Genomic DNA, 9,461 nt, shown 5'->3' with positions numbered 1-9,461 from the left:
AACGGCGGCTGATGTTCGTTCCGCGCGGTCGTGGTTTTTGCTGAGCGTGCTACTGACGCCTGGTGCACCCGCGGCGACGTCATCGGGGACGACATCGTGAGTGTGCCCGGGATTTCTCAACGGGGGCTGATGTTCGTTCCGCGCGGTCGTGGTTTTTGCTGAGCGTGCTACTGACGCCTCGCGCACCCGCGGCGACGTCATCGGGGACGACATCGTGAGTGTGCCCGGGATTTCTCAACGGGGGCTGATGTTCGTTCCGCGCGGTCGTGGTTTTTGCTGAGCGTGCTACTGACGCCTGGTGCACCCGCGGCGACGTCATCGGGGACGACATCGTGAGTGTGCCCGGGATTTCTCAACGGCGGCGAATGTTCGTTCCGCGCGGTCGTGGTTTTTGCTGAGCGTGCTACTGACGCCTGGTGCACCCGCGGCGACGTCATCAGGGACGACATCGTGAGTGTGCCCGGGATTTCTCAACGGGGGCTGATGTTCGTTCCGCGCGGTCGTGGTTTTTGCTGAGCGTGCTACTGACGCCTGGTGCACCCGCGGCGACGTCATCAGGGACGACATCGTGAGTGTGCCCGGGATTTCCCAACGGCGGCTGATGTTCGTTCCGCGCGGTCGTGTTTTTGCTGAGCGTGCTACTGACGCCTGGTGCACCCGCGGCGACGTCATCAGGGACGACATCGTGAGTGTGCCCGGGATTTCTCAACGGCGGCGAATGTTCGTTCCGCGCGGTCGTGGTTTTTGCTGAGCGTGCTACTGACGCCTGGTGCACCCGCGGCGACGTCATCAGGGACGACATCGTGAGTGTGCCCGGGATTTCTCAACGGCGGCTGATGTTCGTTCCGCGCGGTCGTGGTTTTTGCTGAGCGTGCTACTGACGCCTGGTGCACCCGCGGCGACGTCATCGGGGACGACATCGTGAGTGTGCCCGGGATTTCTCAACGGGGGCTGATGTTCGTTCCGCGCGGTCGTGGTTTTTGCTGAGCGTGCTACTGACGCCTGGTGCACCCGCGGCGATGTCATCGGGGACGACATCGTGAGTGTGCCCGGGATTTCTCAACGGCGGCTGATGTTCGTTCCGCGCGGTCGTGGTTTTTGCTGAGCGTGCTACTGACGCCTGGTGCACCCGCGGCGACGTCATCGGGGACGACATCGTGAGTGTGCCCGGGATTTCTCAACGGCGGCTGATGTTCGTTCCGCGCGGTCGTGGTTTTTGCTGAGCGTGCTACTGACGCCTGGTGCACCCGCGGCGACGTCATCGGGGACGACATCGTGAGTGTACCCGGGATTTCTCAACGGGGGCTGATGTTCGTTCCGCGCGGTCGTGGTTTTTGCTGAGCGTGCTACTGACGCCTGGTGCACCCGCGGCGACGTCATCGGGGACGACATCGTGAGTGTGCCCGGGATTTCTCAACGGCGGCGAATGTTCGTTCCGCGCGGTCGTGGTTTTTGCTGAGCGTGCTACTGACTCCTGGTGCACCCGCGGTTACGTCATCAGGGACGACATCGTGAGTGTGCCCGGGATTTCTCAACGGGGGCTGATGTTCGTTCCGCGCGGTCGTGGTTTTTGCTGAGCGTGCTACTGACGCCTGGTGCACCCGCGGCGACGTCATCGGGGACGACATCGTGAGTGTGCCCGGGATTTCTCAACGGCGGCTGATGTTCGTTCCGCGCGGTCGTGGTTTTTGCTGAGCGTGCTACTGACGCCTGGTGCACCCGCGGCGACGTCATCAGGGACGACATCGTGAGTGTGCCCGGGATTTCTCAACGGGGGCTGATGTTCGTTCCGCGCGGTCGTGGTTTTTGCTGAGCGTGCTACTGACGCCTGGTGCACCCGCGGCGACGTCATCGGGGACGACATCGTGAGTGTGCCCGGGATTTCTCAACGGCGGCGAATGTTCGTTCCGCGCGGTCGTGGTTTTTGCTGAGCGTGCTACTGACGGCTGGTGCACCCGCGGCGACGTCATCAGGGACGACATCGTGAGTGTGCCCGGGATTTCTCAACGGGGGCTGATGTTCGTTCCGCGCGGTCGTGGTTTTTGCTGAGCGTGCTACTGACGCCTGGTGCACCCGCGGCGACGTCATCAGGGACGACATCGTGAGTGTGCCCGGGATTTCTCAACGGCGGCGAATGTTCGTTCCGCGCGGTCGTGGTTTTTGCTGAGCGTGCTACTGACGCCTGGTGCACCCGCGGCGACGTCATCAGGGACGACATCGTGAGTGTGCCCGGGATTTCTCAACGGCGGCGAATGTTCGTTCCGCGCGGTCGTGGTTTTTGCTGAGCGTGCTACTGACGCCTGGTGCACCCACGGCGACGTCATCAGGGACGACATCGTGAGTGTGCCCGGGATTTCTCAACGGCGGCTGATGTTCGTTCCGCGCGGTCGTGGTTTTTGCTGAGCGTGCTACTGACGCCTGGTGCACCCGCGGCGACGTCATCAGGGACGACATCGTGAGTGTGCCCGGGATTTCTCAACGGGGGCTGATGTTCGTTCCGCGCGGTCGTGGTTTATGCTGAGCGTGCTACTGACGCCTGGTGCACCCGCGGCGACGTCATCGGGGACGACATCGTGAGTGTGCCCGGGATTTCTCAACGGCGGCTGATGTTCGTTCCGCGCGGTCGTGGTTTTTGCTGAGCGTGCTACTGACGCCTGGTGCACCCGCGGCGACGTCATCAGGGACGACATCGTGAGTGTGCCCGGGATTTCTCAACGGGGGCTGATGTTCGTTCCGCGCGGTCGTGGTTTTTGCTGAGCGTGCTACTGACGCCTGGTGCACCCGCGGCGACGTCATCGGGGACGACATCGTGAGTGTGCCCGGGATTTCTCAACGGCGGCGAATGTTCGTTCCGCGCGGTCGTGGTTTTTGCTGAGCGTGCTACTGACGGCTGGTGCACCCGCGGCGACGTCATCAGGGACGACATCGTGAGTGTGCCCGGGATTTCTCAACGGGGGCTGATGTTCGTTCCGCGCGGTCGTGGTTTTTGCTGAGCGTGCTACTGACGCCTGGTGCACCCGCGGCGACGTCATCAGGGACGACATCGTGAGTGTGCCCGGGATTTCTCAACGGCGGCGAATGTTCGTTCCGCGCGGTCGTGGTTTTTGCTGAGCGTGCTACTGACGCCTGGTGCACCCGCGGCGACGTCATCAGGGACGACATCGTGAGTGTGCCCGGGATTTCTCAACGGCGGCGAATGTTCGTTCCGCGCGGTCGTGGTTTTTGCTGAGCGTGCTACTGACGCCTGGTGCACCCACGGCGACGTCATCAGGGACGACATCGTGAGTGTGCCCGGGATTTCTCAACGGCGGCTGATGTTCGTTCCGCGCGGTCGTGGTTTTTGCTGAGCGTGCTACTGACGCCTGGTGCACCCGCGGCGACGTCATCAGGGACGACATCGTGAGTGTGCCCGGGATTTCTCAACGGGGGCTGATGTTCGTTCCGCGCGGTCGTGGTTTTTGCTGAGCGTGCTACTGACGCCTGGTGCACCCGCGGCGACGTCATCAGGGACGACATCGTGAGTGTGCCCGGGATTTCTCAACGGCGGCTGATGTTCGTTCCGCGCGGTCGTGGTTTTTGCTGAGCGTGCTACTGACGCCTGGTGCACCCGCGGCGACGTCATCAGGGACGACATCGTGAGTGTGCCCGGGATTTCTCAACGGCGGCTGATGTTCGTTCCGCGCGGTCGTGGTTTTTGCTGAGCGTGCTACTGACGCCTGGTGCACCCGCGGCGACGTCATCAGGGACGACATCGTGAGTGTGCCCGGGATTTCTCAACGGGGGCTGATGTTCGTTCCGCGCGGTCGTGGTTTTTGCTGAGCGTGCTACTGACGCCTGGTGCACCCGCGGCGACGTCATCGGGGACGACATCGTGAGTGTGCCCGGGATTTCTCAACGGGGGCTGATGTTCGTTCCGCGCGGTCGTGGTTTTTGCTGAGCGTGCTACTGACGCCTGGTGCACCCGCGGCGATGTCATCGGGGACGACATCGTGAGTGTGCCCGGGATTTCTCAACGGCGGCTGATGTTCGTTCCGCGCGGTCGTGGTTTTTGCTGAGCGTGCTACTGACGCCTGGTGCACCCGCGGCGACGTCATCGGGGACGACATCGTGAGTGTGCCCGGGATTTCTCAACGGCGGCTGATGTTCGTTCCGCGCGGTCGTGGTTTTTGCTGAGCGTGCTACTGACGCCTGGTGCACCCGCGGCGACGTCATCGGGGACGACATCGTGAGTGTGCCCGGGATTTCTCAACGGGGGCTGATGTTCGTTCCGCGCGGTCGTGGTTTTTGCTGAGCGTGCTACTGACGCCTGGTGCACCCGCGGCGACGTCATCGGGGACGACATCGTGAGTGTGCCCGGGATTTCTCAACGGCGGCGAATGTTCGTTCCGCGCGGTCGTGGTTTTTGCTGAGCGTGCTACTGACGCCTGGTGCACCCGCGGTTACGTCATCAGGGACGACATCGTGAGTGTGCCCGGGATTTCTCAACGGGGGCTGATGTTCGTTCCGCGCGGTCGTGGTTTTTGCTGAGCGTGCTACTGACGCCTGGTGCACCCGCGGCGACGTCATCGGGGACGACATCGTGAGTGTGCCCGGGATTTCTCAACGGCGGCTGATGTTCGTTCCGCGCGGTCGTGGTTTTTGCTGAGCGTGCTACTGACGCCTGGTGCACCCGCGGCGACGTCATCAGGGACGACATCGTGAGTGTGCCCGGGATTTCTCAACGGGGGCTGATGTTCGTTCCGCGCGGTCGTGGTTTTTGCTGAGCGTGCTACTGACGCCTGGTGCACCCGCGGCGACGTCATCGGGGACGACATCGTGAGTGTGCCCGGGATTTCTCAACGGCGGCGAATGTTCGTTCCGCGCGGTCGTGGTTTTTGCTGAGCGTGCTACTGACGCCTGGTGCACCCGCGGCGACGTCATCAGGGACGACATCGTGAGTGTGCCCGGGATTTCTCAACGGGGGCTGATGTTCGTTCCGCGCGGTCGTGGTTTTTGCTGAGCGTGCTACTGACGCCTGGTGCACCCGCGGCGACGTCATCAGGGACGACATCGTGAGTGTGCCCGGGATTTCTCAACGGCGGCGAATGTTCGTTCCGCGCGGTCGTGGTTTTTGCTGAGCGTGCTACTGACGCCTGGTGCACCCGCGGCGACGTCATCAGGGACGACATCGTGAGTGTGCCCGGGATTTCTCAACGGCGGCGAATGTTCGTTCCGCGTGGTCGTGGTTTTTGCTGAGCGTGCTACTGACGCCTGGTGCACCCACGGCGACGTCATCAGGGACGACATCGTGAGTGTGCCCGGGATTTCTCAACGGCGGCTGATGTTCGTTCCGCGCGGTCGTGGTTTTTGCTGAGCGTGCTACTGACGCCTGGTGCACCCGCGGCGACGTCATCAGGGACGACATCGTGAGTGTGCCCGGGATTTCTCAACGGGGGCTGATGTTCGTTCCGCGCGGTCGTGGTTTTTGCTGAGCGTGCTACTGACGCCTGGTGCACCCGCGGCGACGTCATCAGGGACGACATCGTGAGTGTGCCCGGGATTTCTCAACGGCGGCTGATGTTCGTTCCGCGCGGTCGTGGTTTTTGCTGAGCGTGCTACTGACGCCTGGTGCACCCGCGGCGACGTCATCAGGGACGACATCGTGAGTGTGCCCGGGATTTCTCAACGGCGGCTGATGTTCGTTCCGCGCGGTCGTGGTTTTTGCTGAGCGTGCTACTGACGCCTGGTGCACCCGCGGCGACGTCATCAGGGACGACATCGTGAGTGTGCCCGGGATTTCTCAACGGGGGCTGATGTTCGTTCCGCGCGGTCGTGGTTTTTGCTGAGCGTGCTACTGACGCCTGGTGCACCCGCGGCGACGTCATCACGGACGACATCGTGAGTGTGCCCGGGATTTCTCAACGGCGGCTGATGTTCGTTCCGCGCGGTCGTGGTTTTTGCTGAGCGTGCTACTGACGCCTGGTGCACCCGCGGCGACGTCATCAGGGACGACATCGTGAGTGTGCCCGGGATTTCTCAACGGCGGCTGATGTTCGTTCCGCGCGGTCGTGGTTTTTGCTGAGCGTGCTACTGACGCCTGGTGCACCCGCGGCGACGTCATCAGGGACGACATCGTGAGTGTGCCCGGGATTTCTCAACGGCGGCTGATGTTCGTTCCGCGCGGTCGTGGTTTTTGCTGAGCGTGCTACTGACGCCTGGTGCACCCGCGGCGACGTCATCGGGGACGACATCGTGAGTGTGCCCGGGATTTCTCAACGGCGGCGAATGTTCGTTCCGCGCGGTCGTGGTTTTTGCTAAGCGTGCTACTGACGCCTGGTGCACCCGCGGCGACGTCATCAGGGACGACATCGTGAGTGTGCCCGGGATTTCTCAACGGGGGCTGATGTTCGTTCCGCGCGGTCGTGGTTTTTGCTGAGCGTGCTACTGACGCCTGGTGCACCCGCGGCGACGTCATCAGGGACGACATCGTGAGTGTGCCCGGGATTTCTCAACGGGGGCTGATGTTCGTTCCGCGCGGTCGTGGTTTTTGCTGAGCGTGCTACTGACGCCTGGTGCACCCGCGGCGACGTCATCAGGGACGACATCGTGAGTGTGCCCGGGATTTCTCAACGGGGGCTGATGTTCGTTCCGCGCGGTCGTGGTTTTTGCTGAGCGTGCTACTGACGCCTGGTGCACCCGCGGCGACGTCATCAGGGACGACATCGTGAGTGTGCCCGGGATTTCTCAACGGGGGCTGATGTTCGTTCCGCGCGGTCGTGGTTTTTGCTGAGCGTGCTACTGACGCCTGGTGCACCCGCGGCGACGTCATCAGGGACGACATCGTGAGTGTGCCCGGGATTTCTCAACGGGGGCTGATGTTCGTTCCGCGCGGTCGTGGTTTTTGCTGAGCGTGCTACTGACGCCTGGTGCACCCGCGGCGACGTCATCGGGGACGACATCGTGAGTGTGCTCGGGATTTCTCAACGGCGGCGAATGTTCGTTCCGCGCGGTCGTGGTTTTTGCTGAGCGTGCTACTGACGCCTGGTGCACCCGCGGCGACGTCATCAGGGACGACATCGTGAGTGTGCCCGGGATTTCTCAACGGGGGCTGATGTTCGTTCCGCGCGGTCGTGGTTTTTGCTGAGCGTGCTACTGACGCCTGGTGCACCCGCGGCGACGTCATCAGGGACGACATCGTGAGTGTGCCCGGGATTTCTCAACGGCGGCTGATGTTCGTTCCGCGCGGTCGTGGTTTTTGCTGAGCGTGCTACTGACGCCTGGTGCACCCGCGGCGACGTCATCACGGACGACATCGTGAGTGTGCCCGGGATTTCTCAACGGCGGCTGATGTTCGTTCCGCGCGGTCGTGGTTTTTGCTGAGCGTGCTACTGACGCCTGGTGCACCCGCGGCGACGTCATCAGGGACGACATCGTGAGTGTGCCCGGGATTTCTCAACGGCGGCTGATGTTCGTTCCGCGCGGTCGTGGTTTTTGCTGAGCGTGCTACTGACGCCTGGTGCACCCGCGGCGACGTCATCAGGGACGACATCGTGAGTGTGCCCGGGATTTCTCAACGGGGGCTGATGTTCGTTCCGCGCGGTCGTGGTTTTTGCTGAGCGTGCTACTGACGCCTGGTGCACCCGCGGCGACGTCATCACGGACGACATCGTGAGTGTGCCCGGGATTTCTCAACGGCGGCTGATGTTCGTTCCGCGCGGTCGTGGTTTTTGCTGAGCGTGCTACTGACGCCTGGTGCACCCGCGGCGACGTCATCAGGGACGACATCGTGAGTGTGCCCGGGATTTCTCAACGGCGGCTGATGTTCGTTCCGCGCGGTCGTGGTTTTTGCTGAGCGTGCTACTGACGCCTGGTGCACCCGCGGCGACGTCATCAGGGACGACATCGTGAGTGTGCCCGGGATTTCTCAACGGCGGCTGATGTTCGTTCCGCGCGGTCGTGGTTTTTGCTGAGCGTGCTACTGACGCCTGGTGCACCCGCGGCGACGTCATCGGGGACGACATCGTGAGTGTGCCCGGGATTTCTCAACGGCGGCGAATGTTCGTTCCGCGCGGTCGTGGTTTTTGCTAAGCGTGCTACTGACGCCTGGTGCACCCGCGGCGACGTCATCAGGGACGACATCGTGAGTGTGCCCGGGATTTCTCAACGGGGGCTGATGTTCGTTCCGCGCGGTCGTGGTTTTTGCTGAGCGTGCTACTGACGCCTGGTGCACCCGCGGCGACGTCATCAGGGACGACATCGTGAGTGTGCCCGGGATTTCTCAACGGGGGCTGATGTTCGTTCCGCGCGGTCGTGGTTTTTGCTGAGCGTGCTACTGACGCCTGGTGCACCCGCGGCGACGTCATCAGGGACGACATCGTGAGTGTGCCCGGGATTTCTCAACGGGGGCTGATGTTCGTTCCGCGCGGTCGTGGTTTTTGCTGAGCGTGCTACTGACGCCTGGTGCACCCGCGGCGACGTCATCAGGGACGACATCGTGAGTGTGCCCGGGATTTCTCAACGGGGGCTGATGTTCGTTCCGCGCGGTCGTGGTTTTTGCTGAGCGTGCTACTGACGCCTGGTGCACCCGCGGCGACGTCATCAGGGACGACATCGTGAGTGTGCCCGGGATTTCTCAACGGGGGCTGATGTTCGTTCCGCGCGGTCGTGGTTTTTGCTGAGCGTGCTACTGACGCCTGGTGCACCCGCGGCGACGTCATCGGGGACGACATCGTGAGTGTGCTCGGGATTTCTCAACGGCGGCGAATGTTCGTTCCGCGCGGTCGTGGTTTTTGCTGAGCGTGCTACTGACGCCTGGTGCACCCGCGGCGACGTCATCAGGGACGACATCGTGAGTGTGCCCGGGATTTCTCAACGGGGGCTGATGTTCGTTCCGCGCGGTCGTGGTTTTTGCTGAGCGTGCTACTGACGCCTGGTGCACCCGCGGCGACGTCATCGGGGACGACATCGTGAGTGTGCCCGGGATTTCTCAACGGCGGCTGATGTTCGTTCCGCGCGGTCGTGGTTTTTGCTGAGCGTGCTACTGACGCCTGGTGCACCCGCGGCGACGTCATCAGGGACGACATCGTGAGTGTGCCCGGGATTTCTCAACGGTACTGATGTTCGTTCCGCGCGGTCGTGGTTTTTGCTGAGCGTGCTACTGACGCCTGGTGCACCCGCGGCGACGTCATCGGGGACGACATCGTGAGTGTGCCCGGGATTTCTCAACGGGGGCTGATGTTCGTTCCGCGCGGTCGTGGTTTTTGCTGAGCGTGCTACTGACGCCTGGTGCACCCGCGGCGACGTCATCGGGGACGACATCGTGAGTGTGCCCGGGATTTCTCAACGGCGGCGAATGTTCGTTCCGCGCGGTCGTGGTTTTTGCTGAGCGTGCTACTGACGCCTGGTGCACCCGCGGCGACGTCATCAGGGACGACATCGTGAGTGTGCCCGGGATTTCTCAACGGGGGCTGATGTTCGTTCCG

The sequence above is a fragment of the Ixodes scapularis genome, unplaced genomic scaffold (genome assembly GCF_016920785.2).
Source record: "Ixodes scapularis isolate PalLabHiFi unplaced genomic scaffold, ASM1692078v2 ptg000837l_1___fragment_3__unscaffolded, whole genome shotgun sequence".
NCBI classification, from domain to species: domain Eukaryota; kingdom Metazoa; phylum Arthropoda; class Arachnida; order Ixodida; family Ixodidae; genus Ixodes; species Ixodes scapularis.
Note: the sequence above shows the minus strand (reverse complement) of the source record.